Genomic DNA, 16,255 nt, shown 5'->3' on the forward strand with positions numbered 1-16,255 from the left:
AAAAAGCTCTATTCAAGACTTCCATTAACTTTTATGAATATCTCCAAAGAGATTTATTTTTATAACAACACTGAAGCAGAGGAATAAAACCCAAGTTTCTTGACACTCGCAATTACAATTTCTCACCAGAGGCAAGTCCAGAGTGTCTGTGGCCAAGCCCTGCTCACCTTGGCCACAAGAAGAGCACTTCTGAAAGCCAGAGCCTGGCTGCGAGAGGAAGGGCGGCCCCGCGCCTGGCATTGAGGGTACCCGTGCTTGTATTTTGGTGCTGCCGCAGGCTCCCTGCACAACCCTTTCACATCACTGCTGTGTCCCAGGGATGTTCAGATCTGCTCCCGGAGTCCCACCAAGTGCTGAAGTAACCTGTCCCACTTCAGATCCTAGCCAGTGACAATCAAAGGCCATCTTTTGCCTGAAAGCTTAGTATTTCTACCCCATTAATACAACCCATCCTCTCTTGACTTTGCTAAGTCTCAGCATTCACACTGCCCACCCAAACATCATCCCTTTCCAAAACCCACCGCATTGCTGGCCTTCGCTATCTCCTGTGGCAGGGAGCTCCTCCGTCTGAACACAGGTTGTATAAAAATACTTCCTCTGATCTGTTTTGAATTTGCCACCTTTTAATTTCATTGAATGCCCCTTTGTTCCAGTGTTATACGACATGGTCCCGCCAATCTATTTTCTCTAGACTATTTATTATTTTCCTTCTCCTCTTAAAACCTAAAGCAAAGTTACAGAAGGAAAAAGAGGAAGAAAAAAAAAAAAGAGGGGAAAAAAAAAGCTCCCCAGGAAATTGTTCTAATAAAAAAAAAATGATTATACTTCACGGTGTGGCCTTGCTGCTCTCTACAGCTGTTACAAACAAAACCGGTGTGGTGTTGCGCTGTCAGGACAGAGGCACCAGGTACGAGACGTGCACGCGTGGTCCCATGTGTCCCAGGCAGCCCCGCTGCGCTGGCACGGGGAGGGCAGGCACCAGGGAGCAGAGAGACGGCGGCACCGGCCGAGGCTGCGCCCACAGGCACCAGCAGCATCCCCGGCACAGCCGCAACCAGAGCCGGGAATGTATTTGTTTAAATTTGAGGTTTTGCGATAGGCAAAACCCAAGGCATTTCAGCATTGCAGCTCCTGCCTGGCCGCCCGAAAGTTCCTCCGCTGCCCAAGCACATCCAGATGCTCGCGAGCTGTGCTCTCACCAACCCTATAGGAAACACGGCAAAAACATCACTCTAATGAGAAAAAGCCCCTCAGCTGGGAGCACCTTCCTAATGAGATTTCCAACACCAGGTGGGAAGCAGCCAGCCGGGGCATTTGCAAGGCTGCTGTGGCAGGCGGCTCCATCCCTGTGCAGCTCCAGGGATGTGCTTTATGCTGCAGCCACTGCAAGGCGTGAAGCAGAAGAGCCCCCGGCTCTCTCCCCAGATGCAGCTCCATCTCACATTGCTTATGTTTTCAGCTGCGTTTTTAAGGCACATCCAATTTCCCCATTGATACGCTGCCTGGTGACTGCGCAGTTCCTACTGGGAAGGTCTGGGGAGCCTGCAGAAGCTGGGTGAGATGACCCAGCACACGCAGGAGCACTGGGACCAGACTGGGGACTGGCACAAGAAAGGTAATGACACTGGTCCCTGCTGGGCTTTTACAGTCCAAGGAGATGGATGAACAGCATCTGCTCAGCCTTGTCAGCAGACACTTGTCCCTGGTTGCCCAGCCCACCGTCCCACCTCATAACCAGCAGTGTGCCCATGAAATACTGAAACACTTGAAACAACAGCTACACCTTTAAGCAGTAAGCCAAGGGAGGGAACTGACATTTTTTAAGCAGCCCTGATGTAAACAGGGTTGTTCACTTTTTGTTTCAGGCTGGCTGCAGACTCAGACTTGTATACGGGGATCACCAGGTTCTTCCCACCACAAGAGCCCGTCCACCTTTCCTCTTCTGTCTCCCTTTAAACAAGTGGAACAATAAAATCTCGAATTCTGCAATGCAGCTTCTGCAGCCATTTCACAAGGGACCCTTTCCAGCAATTCAGCCAGCTGCATCCTCCCCTCACGCAGAGGCTCTCAAATACCCGAGCAAGAAGACGACCTTGTGCCATGGGGGCTTGGCGTTCCCTGAGGAACAGCCCAGGCCTTCCCAGTTCTGGTGTTGGCCTCGGAGCACCAACCACCACCAGCTCTTGGCACCAGGTCTAGGGCTGCAGAGTCCCAGGGCAATGCCATAATCACAGCGCCCTTCTCCCAGTGAGCCAACAAGCGACTCCTGTCGAGGGATGCTGGGGCACAGAAGCCGCAGCTCCTCACCCATCCCTGGCTGCAGCAGAAGGAGCAGGGCTGGCCCTTCAGGGCTCACCGGGACACATCAGCTCACCCTTCCCCCTCCCTGGAACAAGAGGGGTCCAGCCTCGGCACCTCATCCAGGCTGACAACATTTACGCTTTCTAAAGGTCCTAAGCAGCCTTGAAGGGCTCAGAGCATAGCAGGCACCGAGCAAGCGTGGTGCAACCAGGCTGCTCAGGTACTTGTAAATGAGGAGAAAAAAAAACCCACAATTGTCTCAGGGCATTTGTCCCCTGAAGTGGAGACAAAGCTCCCTTTGCTAGAATGGGAGGCACGTGTCTTCTCTGAGAGAAGAGGATCTGCCTCCTTCCTCTGCTTCCAGCGACCCAGGTCCCACAGGGCAGGACGTGCCGCGGATGAGAAGAGCGCACATTCTGCTGGGCGCAGCACGCCGGGACCGTCCCCCACTGCAGCGGGGAAAACAATGCAAGGCAGCTCCATTTTACACTCAGGGAAGATACAAGTTTAAAGGAGGACAATTCTGCAACCGGTTGTTGCGTGTCCCTGCAGTTCCTGCTCCCAGTGCCAAGGAAAAGCGCCACGTACCATCAGCAATTTGCCCGACTCCAGAGGAATATCAGATTCTAGGTACAATGAGTCAATCTCCCTGTCTCTCCAATTAAGTGCAAGCTGATTTGGGGATGGGGGGGTGCTGTCTGCCCCCCATGCCCAGGGCAGGCAGGCCGGGGAAGCAGGCAGGAGGCTCAGCCCAGAGCAGGGCTCCCTGCACCGTCTGCTGTCTCCGACTGCCATCTACCCGGCAGTGCCGGACGTACAGCGTGCGGCTCCCAGAGACACCAGCCCCATCCCACCCCTCGGCAAAGCAATGCCGTCGATTAGGGGGGAAAAAAAAAAAAAAACCAACAGAAAAACCCAAAGAAATGCACGCAGCCCATAGGCACATACCCTCTTCAGTTTCTCAAGACTCATGCCACAATGCCCCCAGCAAGGAAAATGTGCCACTGCAAATGTTTATAACATCTGATTTAATGTTACGCAGCTTCTCCCAGCCATAAACCAGAACAAATACTCCCAAGATTTATTACATCCTTTCCTCCAGGGCCTTAAGCAATTGTACTTGATTAATTCAGCAGTTAAACAGCACCAAGCAGAAGCATGATAATTTTGCATCCAGGATTCCTAAGACCCATACTGTTTTCCGCAAGGATTTAGGGTCTAAAACCAGAAAAATGAGTCTCTAAGTATTCTCTTATCCATTTGCACGGGTGAACAACATGCACTGGAGGTTTTCTCCTTGCAGAGAGATGCTAAGCTAAGTTTCTTCTTGCTCCCTGACATTAAGAATTCCTCATCACTCTTTTGTAGCAGTAAATACCTTTTCCTCAGCTTACATTCTGGTTAGGACAAGTATTCTCACTGCAGCGTCATTTTTAAGTGACAGAAATATTTCTTCAGTACCACTGTTAACAGGAGCGAGACCTTCTGGTGCATTTCTCCCGTAAACGTCTCTTTGGTCAGCTCAACACCTCCTGCCAGCAGAGTGAAGCAGCTTCTCTTTGCCCCAACCCCACGCACAAACACCCAGATTTGCCTCGAATCTACCTCCTTGCAAATCCAGGAAAGAGTTTTGGAAGCTCGTTACTTCCTTTCTCTGCATGAACTCCTCACAGCAAAGCCTCCACAAGGAGAGACTCCATTGTGTTGTTAGCACGCTGGTGTTGGAGATGGGTACAGTGACAGGCAGTTCCCCCCCCCGGAAGACACTGGAAAAAAACAGAGACCAAAAGTTCCTTACACATTTCCTCAGGGCCTCTCAGAGCAGGTCCATCCACATGCCAACGGCTCTGCAAACGCTAGCTAGAAAACACGAACGGGAGCTGGAAGAAAGCAGGTAGCCCTTTCCTTTCCATAGCTTTTTCCAGAGTGCCACGCTTCCCCCCCGAGAGATCCGTGTGCCTGAGGAAGGGTGTAAGCCGAGGAAGAAAGCAAACCTGCCTTTTGCATATAGCTAATGAATTTATGGAAGCAGAAGCAGAAAGGAGCACTCGCGGACAGCTTATTGGCTTTGAAGAGCTAGAGCAAGCGAAAGCAGCGAGCCTCCTTTATATCATCACTGCAGTGAGCAGGGGGTTCTGAATAGGGTGTACCTCACTTAACTACAATGCACATAATTTATTGCAAATTAAACTGTTTACTGTGCCAGGCAATTTGCAAGCACTGTCATGTTCACAAGGTTTTTTTTACTGTTGATTTTTCAAGTATTAAAAAAAACCATTGAAATAATATTAATTGGATGCTCCCTGTGCCCTTCCACGTCCTCAAAGACATTTACACATCTTCAAGTAATTGAGAAAAACGACCTAGGTTGTTTGCATCCGACAGGTCATTACTGTTCTACAATACCCGCTGGAACACGCATGTTAACAGCGGTTTGACAATAACGTATTTGAAGCTACACAAAAAAATTGCGGACTGTATAGACTAGTGCTTCAATTGATTTGAAATATGGTGTAGCATTTGTCTTGGCTGCGTTAACAAGGTCTGCTTTACCAATACATTTGTATTTATGATGACTAAGGGCAGATTATAGTTGTTAAAATTTGTCCTCCTGACATGAAAACACTACTTTGTCATTAATACATTTTGTAGTATAAACTATGATGTCAGGTCAATGTAAAGGGTAAAAACTTTCCTAAAGTATGTACACATCATTTTTTTTTTAAAGCTATTGAGCCTAATGGAATAACAAAGGTCATAATAACAAACCATTACAGCTTTGGTCTTGGCAACTATGTCCACAGAAGAATCCTCCAAGAAACAATCATCATTTCTCCAATGTTATGGCATTAGGACGACAGGAATGGTTCACAAATGAGTCATGTGAGCCCAGAAACGCAGTAGCTATGTGAAAGCTGAGCAATCAATTATTCATTTGTTTACTGAGAGCTTTCTCAGCTGACATTAACCAGAACTTTTTAAAAAGAAGAACTTTACAGCTGTCCTTGGCTGTCCCATGAGGCTGTGCTCAGAGGCTGAAAACGTTGCTTAATTTCTCAGTAAGTAATCTGGTATTTTTATTGAAATAAACAACAACATACGGACTAATTAACCGGATTCAACCGGCAGGTGTCAAAATATCAAAGACTCGGGGCTGGGGTGATGATGAGATGGGAGACTGGGGCAGAGAAAAGGTCGTTCAAGCAACTAAAAATCTAGCTCTTGCTCAAAATTCAGCCCATGAAACCCCCAGTAAGCCTCCCTGTATATGGCGTATTGAGGATACAGATACACATTTTGGTCGCAATAATACACGCAAGTAATCTGCTCTGATTAAATTACATTTTTCTCATTTTGCAGTGGTCGTTTACCCTAGTCCCTAACAAAGTTGTTAACACTGAAAGCTTTTTCAACCACAAATGAGTAAGATTTAAAGCGGTTTAAATAGCACACCTCCAGCTCTCTTTAATCTATGCTCTTTTTGCCTTCTTTGGTTCGAAAGAAGCATCCAAACCACAGAAAACTGCCATACAAAAGGAACTGAGAAAATCTGGACATAAACCCAATGTAATCAAGTGCAAAGCAAGCACATAAAAAGAGCTGCTCTGAGAAGAGCTAAGATTTTTTTACTATTATTATTTAAAGTGTTTCCTCTACATGATAAAGCTGATGAGGAACACTAAAGCTTAGGATAAATGCAGACAGCAGAAAAATACTTTACTCAGGACTCCACCAAATTACATCTGAACTCAATTAATATTTCTAGATGAAATAAAACTGAGAAAAACCTGAAATAGTAAAGCCTTTTATGCTGACGTTCCTGTTGTGTTCAGGCTAGATTCTCATGATGCCATCTGCGATCCCAAAAAGAAGTGATTATGGAGTTAGAGATTTTGATTTTTCAAAATTGCTAGCAAATCAAAAACCCCACCCTAACTTTTTGATATTTACTCGGATCGATCAGCCTCAGTTTATTTTTGTTTTCTTTTTCAGCCTGAATGCAAAAAAAAAAAGCCTGCATACTTTAGGAAATATTTCACCCTTTACACTGACTTGCATCTACTTCTAGAAATAAGGAGTAAAAATTACACTGTTTTAACAGGGTAACTTTAAAAAGCTTGTTATATTTCTAGGTTTGTAGTAAGAATTCAGATTCTGACAAGAAGAGAGTCCAGCGGGATTGGAGCGGTGGTGTGGCACCGCTGTGAAATCCACTCACTGAAAAAAGAAGAATCTCACTTTTTGTAGGCTTTTTAAGCACTTCTAAAGAGGCTTTACCTACCCACTCTGAGCATGTTTCTTGAACCCACTTGTGCCTTCTCCATCGTTTATAAAAACAACCGAATAAAACCAGCAAACCCAGTTACTGGAAGAGCAGCTGGATTGCCGAAGTGCCTTGCAAACCAGGGAAAGGCTTGGAGGGAAAGATCCAGGAGTCCTGCTTTTACTTCTTCCCCTGGGTATGCCTATCGATACTGGCACTTCGGACGGTTTATTACTAAGCACAGCTCCACCTCCCTACTTTGAAGAAAGCAAGTATCAATCCAGCCATGTCAGAGAGAAAATACAGGAGAGCTCAGAAAGGCTGCGCAGGGCCACTTTAGGCAGAGCTAGGAACAGAATCCCCGTCTAAACAAAAGCCTCATCCATTTCGCTCCACTGCTCTCCTCTAAATGACTACGCCAGTTCTATAAGCTATAGGCTGCCCATAGGTAAAATCCCACCTGTTTACTTTCACTAACAGAAAAACGAAGAGATAATCATTAAGAAAACAAAAAGTGAACAAGACTATTGGCTCTTCTGTGTAAGCCACTGCAAAGAGGAAATTCAGGAGAATAGGGAAATCCTGATTCCCATCATGAAGCTACAGCCAGGAAAGAGATGGATAAAAATGTGCATCACCACCCTTCCAACACATTTATCTCCATTAGCATGAGCTACTTCTCAAGATACTTAACCAGCTAATACAAAAGTCCGTGTAGAAGGAATCTAGTCAATGTTGCTTTGGATAGACATACCTCAAAAGGCAATCACCTCTTCTTTCAAGTGCGTGACTCACCTGAGAACTGTGGTTTGTTTTGGGTTGGGGTTTTTTTTGTGGCTGCAGACTGAGTTTAGGGATGGAGGTGTGCAAAACATATACAACATAAAGGCCAGGAGCTGATCAAAATGAAAAACCATAACATGAAGTCATGTATATCTAGACTCCTTCGAAAAAAATAATATGTGAATTAAATGAACTTTTTAGCATTTCAATTGATTTGAGCGCTTATGCATGAAATGCACTGTAAATATACACACGGAAAATATCGCTCCTTTGCACAAGGACTGATCTGCTTATTCAAACCACAGAATGAAGCAGTCATGAGTAAAAAGTGAGAGCTATCACTCACAAAAGGTTGAGCCTTCTCCAGGTCACATATCCTCAAAAGAGTGTCCACCTTTTGAATATCTGAGTTACAGTCCCATCTGCAACAGAAAGTATACTATATTATGCAGATAGGTGGAAAAATTCATTCTATATATTCATTTTCAATAGTAATAATGACTGGACGATATTATTTCTAATATAATTCTAATAAGTTAATGGAACCAAATAATCATATAATCATACAGTTGGAAGGGACCTCTGGAGATCATCTAGTCCAACCCCTGCCAGAGCAGGGTCACCCAGAGCAGGTTGCACAGGAACGCGTCCAGGCGGGTTTTGAATGTCTCCAGAGACGGAGACTCCCCCACCTCTCTGGGCAGCCTGTGCCAGTGCTCTGCCACCCTCAAAGTAAAGAAGTTCCTCCTCATGTTTAGGTGGAACTTCCTATGCTCAAGTTTGTGCCCGTTACCTCTTGTCCTGTCCCTGGGGACCACTGAAAAGAGCCTGGCCCCATCCTCCTGACACCCACTACACTAACGCTACACTAATGTGGCTACACTAGCAAAAAGATTGAGGCCTTTGCTTTCTTTTCCTAAAAAGGCTGACTGGTACTGTCATGTACGTGACAGTAATGTACAGGAAATGTACATTATGTACATGGTAATGTACATGAAATCATCTTTTGATTTATTTCACCTTCCCATACCCCTTTTTGTCCCAGATGATTAAACCTCTCTGGTGCTCTGACCACGCTCTTTTCCAGCGGTCCGGTTTGAGAAAGGGCTGACTATACCCAGCACATCAGTGATACAGCAGTAGACAACTGCTGCCCCAACATATTCTTTATTGCTGGAAGCCGGCACTGATACCCACACCTGCTACCACGCTGTGTGCTCGTTCTCGCTTTGGGAGATCCTACGTCTCCAGCCTCAGCAGACTTTCTCTGAACAGTTTCCAGCCCCTCTTTTGATAAAAGCTGCTCCTGTAGCAGAATCACTAGATCTCAAAGGCTGATGTAGCATTTCTTGTTTAAATATCCTGTTGCCAGATCACACTGCCTTTCCTCTCCTTTCTCCTGCACGCGGTTAGGCTCACAGACAGAGCCACGTTTGTTGCTTTAGGGTCTTACAAAGAGGCAGCGACGGGCCGGCTGCGGGAGGGCGCATCTCTGGTGGTTTTGTCAGCGTTAGGCTACTGGTTGTACTCAATGATCCTAAAGGTCCCTTCCAACCTAGACAACTCTATGATTGTACCTCCTCTCGGGGCTTGCACAGAGGCACTCCAAGCTCCAGCTCGCAAGGCCCTGCCCAAGGATCTGCTGGGCATCTCTGAGAGGGCAGCAGAGCCCGGTGCTGTGGCACTTGCTCTCTGCCACTGTAGCACCTGCGAGAGTATCTACTCCTTTAGGAAAAGCAGGTGAAAACAAGGTCTTGTGGAAGTCAGTGGGAATCCGAGCAAGAATTATCCACCACCAGGTACAGTAACTCGTGGGTGTTATTAGGAAAGAGAGCAAGGGCAAGGAACAACCATACGAGCACCAGTGGGTAAAGACGAAGTAAAATAACGACAGATTAGTGTAGGGAGAGCAGACAGGTGGTGAGGAAAGCAAATGAATAAATACAGATAGCGATGCTCATGACGAAATGACTCACCACAGCCATTTTACAACATTCCTTCTGCTTGACGGTATTTTTTCAGGACATTGTCCAAGCTATAATGGCACAGAAAAGAAAGAAAAGCCGTGTTCTAGTTGTGCTGATCTGCCAGAAAGGGTACAGTAAACAAGAACTGCCTTCCTTGTCATATTCCTTCCGCCTTATTACTCTGCTGATCACATAAAACATATGGTCTAAAATATTCTTGATATTCATTTCAGGACTGTTGTTCTACTAGGAGTAAGGTCACGTTGTAAAGAAAACCTGAAGATCGAACATCAATATATCACTTGGTGACACGACAGGAAAGAATAAATAAAGTATGGCAAGTCATAACACCTGTACAGGGATAATATTTTTCCAGAGGTCTATGCAAGGCAAAATCCAAACCAGAAGGGAATTGGGTAGTTATTTCAGGAAAAAGAATACTGTCAGATAGCTGAAAGTGTATTCCCTTGCTCAGTTTGTAAGTGGGAGCCTGAATTCCTCCCACCCAACACCACATACCAGACTACCTTTGCTTTCTTCGTAGTTAGGAGAAAGACAGAGGCAGCTCTTGAGGGTGGTTTGGCCTCACTAACTCCCGACTCCTCTGCTGGACCCTGCAGCCAGGTGGGAAGTTTTCAAGAAGGCACCTCCAAGCAGCCGATGCTTTAAGATAAGACCAGTGAAACCAGCTTTTTAAGATGATTCAGAGAAAGATCATCTAAGTTGTGCCTCAAGTACCAGTAAAAGTCAAACTCACCACCAGAAAAGCAGAAACGCTGTTTCTAAAGCACAGTTTTTAACTGGCACTTCTCTTCCCCCAGCCACAAAAGAGAGCTAAATATATTGCAGTATAATGTGTTTGCAATGCCTGTTTGCGGACATGCAAAGCCCTGCTTTCTCTCCCAGCTCATCATTAGAAACCCCTCGTTCAGTACCAAAAGAGCTGGGCACTTTCTGGATTCGCAGGGAGCAGAGAGGTATATCTGGGAGAATTAGGAAGGCTACAGGTTGCCTAGTATGGCTGGCATCTTTCAGCAGTTTTATTATACATTTCTCCTAGGGTTCAGTGAGTGAACCGAAATGATGTAGAATAAGGAAAGCACATAAAAACTTCAACGGTTAAAGGCCTGATGCTCTTGCTGTTGAAAACAATGGCAAAACTTGCATTGATACCCAGGGCAGGCAATTCAACCTTAAAACAACCACAAGCAGCACATGGGAGAGGGAGATCTCTCCCAAGATCCTAGCCAAAAGAATTGCATTTCCAGTAATATCCAAACATCTAAATAATAAGGGGAGCAAAGCAAAGCTCCCTGAAACCTTCAGCCAAGGGTGATCTGAGCTCCAGTAACAGCAACAGAGCCCTGACAGGTGAGCAACAGCAACTCTACTCAAATGTGGCTTTAAAGTGTATTTATACTTTATCAGTGATTTAAGATCTTAACTTTTGTATTTATTTAAAAAGCAGCAGCACTGTCAAACAGCTGACAATAAGAGTAAAATGCAGCATTGCTTCTTGAACATCTGGAAAAGGATAGGGGTAGGAGAACAGTTTGCTGACAACCGTAGAGCTAGCACAGATTTAGGACCTAGGGCTGCCAAATGCAAAGTCTCTCCAGGCAAGAGTGAAGGATCCTCAGCTGGATCTGTCCTCCAGGATGCAGCAAAGGACATCAGTCCCTCAAATTAATGATTCCCTTTCCTGGAAACCTACACTTTGTTATATTTATGGGAGCTTAAAGTTCACGCACAGTACTAAGACAGGCTAGAGAGCTCATGCTGAATTCTTTTATCTGCGAGAAGTTTATGAGTTTTGTAAGATGGACGAAAGTGGCAGAGTTCAGTTTATTTGCACTGAAGTCCCTTATAGACAGAGCTCTCATTTACCCACGCAGATGTCCTGGTGAGCAGGTACACAGCAGCAGACAGCATAGGGATTTCTTGGATGGGGACTTCAGCTGGAACACGTCTCGCCGCAGAAGTGATACGTTTCCAGTGCTGCATTTTTTGTATATACATAACACGGTAACAAAACCAGGGATGCTCCTGTGCGGAAAGTTTATCAGGGTAAACAGCTCACACAAAAAAACCCAAAGCTCTGAAGAAGAAGCAGCACAAATCCCTGCAATACTGTTCAACGAAAACATTTTGAAGAAAGGAGAAAAGCAAAGATCATCTGTAGCATGCTGAGATCTCAAGTCATAGAATCATAGAATTGCCCAGGTTGGAAGGGACCTTCCAGATCATCTAATCCAACCAAACTCATACCCTACTCATCTTATGCAGGTGAAATGATTCTTCAGTTTCAGGTCTTGCTCTTGGAGATGGCGGATGTATGGCTTGTTAGGGCTTACAAACCCTTAGCAGTTCAAAGAAGGTAACTAAAGGCTGCGTGTATTCAAATGAAGAGCTACTGAAATGTGGAACATGTCAGGAACCACAAAAAGAACACAAAGAAGGAATGAGTCACTCTAAAAGCAATTTCCAGTGGAAACTGAGGGTGAAAATGTCCCATATTGTGCTGTGAGTTTTGACAAGTATAAATGAAAACTGAAGTAAAACCACACAGGTTTGTTGTGCTCTCTGGACATGTGAAGCTAATTCAGCTTTTCATTGTATCCACAGATTACATATACCCGAGGTTGGGTTTTTGTTTATTTGTTTTGTTTTTTCCAGAAAGTGCAAGGAGAGTTCAATAACAAGCTAAATCACTTTTAGCCTGTTTATTCTTTGTACAGAGTTTTCTATCCAAAGTTATTTATTCCAGCATAGGCAGAAATTAGCATTTATTTTTAACGACTTAAAATTCCAGATCTATAATGTTAAGTGGCTGAACCCGTAAGCTATGACATTTTGAACAGCTTTCCAGGCCCTGCCCACTGTGCTATACCTACACATACCTTTTACTTACATCCCCTAAAGACCACTTCTGTTTGGGAGAGCGCACCAGCACAGCCTCACATGTTTTTATTAGCAGGGAAAAGGGAGGTCATAACATGCCCATGCTGCCAACGCCCTTGAGAGAGGACATCACTACTGTAGGCACTGCACTTGCACACATAGAAAGAATTTACAGACTAAAGTAGCAATTCAAAAAAAACAGAACAAGTGGGTGGAAAGGATTGTGGTAAATCATCCAGCTTAATCCCTGTCCTAAGGCAGAATCCACTACTGTGTTATTTCTGGTAAAGGTTTGTCAAACTTGCCGTAAAGATCTCCAATAGCAAAGCCTCTCCTGATGCCTGCACAATCCAGACCAGCTTCTCCCCCTCTTCGCCACTCAGAAAGGTTTTCCCAATGCCTAACCTGGACGAGCTCTGCCGCTCAGTTACCCACAAACTGAGGGCTGCTGTAGAAATGTGTCTGCTTAAATCCTGTCTCTTTATGAGGCCAGGCTGCTTGGGCTGCAATAAAGTTAGGAAGATAGGGTGCCTCGCAGAGAAGCCATTCCTATTCCTGTTCCAGCAGACAGCATTAAATCCTGGATGAGCCTTTTGCCCCCCTCCACGAAGGAACAAAATGCAATTTTCCCTCCATTGCAGAGAAGCTGTGGAACAGCCCTGGCTACCTGTGATGACAACACACCGTTATCGCCAACCTTTGCTTCAGAAAAGGAGACAACTACAACCCACACCTCAAAGGAAGTGGAGCTAAAGGCGTCTCTACCCCACAAAACCGAGCACAAGACAAAAATACTCCCTGGAGCACCAAAGAAGCTTCTACAGCTTGGTACCTAAGCGCAGCTAGGTACCAAGCAAAGATAGTCCTCAGCAGGATTCATGTGCTACCTCCATTCTGGACTCAACCTAGCAAAGCCCTGGCCACCAGCCTTCACCCACTTCTGCCTTGGAGTCCCTTGGCCAGCACCACCACAGGGCTTCCAGACGCAGGAAACATGCAGTTTGCACGCTAGAGGCTCCTGCCGCTCTCTGAGAAACCCCTGGCAGCCCTCCAGGAGCCACCGCTTTCTGGCTGCGAAATGCTGGCAGAAGCCAACCACCATTATCAGAGCATTTCACCTCTTGTGTTTCGATCCGCCCCTCTCCCAGGAAAAGAGGACGATTACCCATTCCCCTTGGGATCTGTAAGAAGCCCAAAGCCTGCCAGGTGCTGAATTAACATGCCCCAGGTGCTGCAAGCCCTTCACAGGGCGGCTACCGGAGTATTTTACAAGTGACTCCTGGCTCCAATTCAGAAGTGGTTTCCTGCTCTGCCAGTTGGCTGCAGACACAACGCTCAACAAGGCTTTCACGAGCTTGTTTCCACTGAGATAAAAACCAAGAGAGACTGGAGATCCTCAGTGCCCTCCACCACTTCCATTGCAGGCAGCCAGCGCAGCAGCGCCAGGCAGCAACATGAAGCAGGCTGGTGCCCGGGGCTGAGCCGCAGCATCCCGGTGCTCAGAGGAGGGATTTCCCCAGTGCTCTTCCAAAATGTAGTGGAAGTGCACCTTTTTTCTTTCTGTAACACATGGAGAGTGCTTTTTTTCCATTTGTTCTCATCCATCAAAAGGATGTCAAAAGAATGATGTTAAAAATACTGAACCTCTGGCCCAAAGGAAGGCATATTGAGAAGGAAAACCATTTCCAAGAAGCTGTGTTCCGGAAAACAGTTGTCCCCTCTCCTCCCTCGCCAGTACTGCACACCCCAGGTACACCATCACCGCAGCACCCTCGCTCAGGGTGCGCTGCCCGTGTGTTCACAGATAGCTTCTTGGTTATTTCAATTATTCACGTGTCAATTCAGCAATTGCAAGTTATTACAGATAAATCTTGCCCTGGCTTTAGAAAAGACTCCCTGAAAGAACTGCTTTGTTGAACGAAGCACTGTTTCTGCGATGTCTCTTATGCCTGCCTTGAAAGAGGCTCCCAGAGATTTCCTTCCTAAGTGATTGTTTTCCCACTTACTCAGTCCCGCTTGCAGAATCTGCAAGGGTGTCACAAAACAGAGAAGCAGCCGCCAAGATTTTGCCTAACATAGTTATTCCTTCTCAGAGACTGACAGTGTGCACAGCATTCTCAAGAAGGTGACCTGTGCGACACCTTTGTGTGCTTATTGTAACTCTTGCGTTCCTGCCTGGCTTGGGCTCGTCCCACCCAATTGATGGAAGGCTCCCTAAAGCACAGGCTGCTCTTCAGCCATGCCACCAGCAGGGACTGCTTCCAGTCACAGATGCAACCAAAACAAAAATAACCATGCACAAAACTTCACTTGGGACAGGTTAGAAGAGAGAATCCTGGTTACTTATTTCTTGGCCCTGCTGATTGCCAAGACTTTAATTTCAATATGGGGTGAAGACTGAAAGCAGAGAAGCAGAACTCCCGACACCAGTGGGATTAGACATAAATACATTCACTCTAACCCAATAAGCCTGGGACATCCTATATACCAAATTGATTTTGCATCTTTCTTCCTCAGTATATCATCTTTAAGAGGTAGATATTTGGCACACATCTATGGAAAAGACGGGCAATACATTAATCAAAAGCTTCTGTGACAGTAGAGGCACAGTCAACACATAGGACAGCATATCACGCTGGGATTTAAAGTGCAGCAGAGAGCACTGAGGCTGGACATTTAGAGAAAGTTTCCTTTAAGGTCCCTTACACCAGGTTCATGTTCCAGTCACTAAAGATGGAGAAAGAAAGGAGAAAGACAGATAAACCAAGAAAAGCAAAGGCAAGAAGACAAGTTTTAAGGGTTCAAAAGCTAACCATCAAAACTTAATCCAGGGCTGGGACTCTACATACCATCTTGCTTTATTTCCCTGATGCCAGGAGCCTTTTAGTCCAGAGGGTGCACCAAAAAGTGATGCTTCCATTTTTTTGGTGGAAACCTGCCAGGGAAGAAAACAAAAAAATCCATGCAGAGATATATAATCTGTGGCGAGCACAACACAAGAACAGCAAGCCAGGGAATCTTCACATTTTGCAGGAACAGAGCTTCCATTCCCTTACACGAGTTAAATATGTCATTCAAAAGGATTTTCTCATGGGAAAAAGTAAGCAATCAGGAATGGAAATAAAGTGGTCAGAGCCGATTATCTTGCCAACTTGAGATGCCTTCAGACATTTGTTTGGGGCAGGGGAGCCTGACAAAACAAAGTATTTGAGTATAAGTGCAAACCATGCCATTTTGAAACAAAGGTTGATTTCTTGTACATTCAAGGATAAATATGCATACATACATATATGTATACGTACACACACTCTATGAACAGCTGACTACAGTAAGGGTTTAAGAGGGAAGGAACCGCAATGTCTGTATTGCATTCCCCCCTAAAGAAAGCAAGAAAGGACAAGAACAACTCAGTTGCTTTTTCAAAACCACGTTTGTGGGGTATGATTTTTGTGGAGAATGTCAGGATTTTGTAATTTTGGGGAGAACGTGCAGACTAAACATTGACACTCCACAAATAAGACCTAAACAAAATCAAAAGCATTATCTGAAGTCTGTTATAAGTAACGCACAATCAAATTTTATTGTTAAAAAAGAATAAGTGAGCTTGGTATGAGTGTGGTTGTACTCAGGCTCACCTGTGGGCATGCTTTCCACCTCTTTTAAATTTACGGGTCTTGATGTCTTCAAATCCAGCTCCAAATCCACTTAGACAGCTCCATCGAGACGAATAGATAAAATACACTGACCTCTCCTACCTGAATTAAGAGAGGATATATTAAATAGCGTCTGTGGGAGTCCTCATCAGAGCAGGCATGCCAGAGACCCCCACTTTGTCCAAACCTACTTCATTTAAGAAGGGCAAACAATCCCAGGGGGACCAGGGAGGGCAGGAACTAGCTGCAATGCTAACTAACAGCTTTAAATATAGTCTATTCTCTTCAAATGTAGCTGGCATCAAGTGTATTTATGTATGTAGAAAAGTCCCGTGGGGTAGGAACAGCTATTTTTGGGTTGCAGAAAGGTCAGAGGAACGCAAGGC

The 16,255-nt window shown here is 45.4% G+C and overlaps 1 protein-coding gene across 1 annotated transcript in view; it reads right to left on the reverse strand.

Moving 5' to 3' along the window:
- The window catches only part of LOC134512673 (mitochondrial amidoxime reducing component 2-like), a 40,387-nt gene that overhangs the window by 9,018 nt on the left and 15,114 nt on the right, over window positions 1-16,255 (reverse strand). The window contains exons 8-10 of the mRNA XM_063328249.1: window positions 15,852-15,971; window positions 15,066-15,151; window positions 9,325-9,383 (exon numbers count right to left, since the gene is read on the reverse strand). The gene's annotated coding sequence lies outside the window, so the exon portion shown is untranslated. The remainder of the gene's footprint in view (window positions 1-9,324; window positions 9,384-15,065; window positions 15,152-15,851; window positions 15,972-16,255) is intronic.

Source organism: Chroicocephalus ridibundus, chromosome 3 (genome assembly GCF_963924245.1).
Source record: "Chroicocephalus ridibundus chromosome 3, bChrRid1.1, whole genome shotgun sequence".
In the NCBI taxonomy this organism is placed as follows: domain Eukaryota; kingdom Metazoa; phylum Chordata; class Aves; order Charadriiformes; family Laridae; genus Chroicocephalus; species Chroicocephalus ridibundus.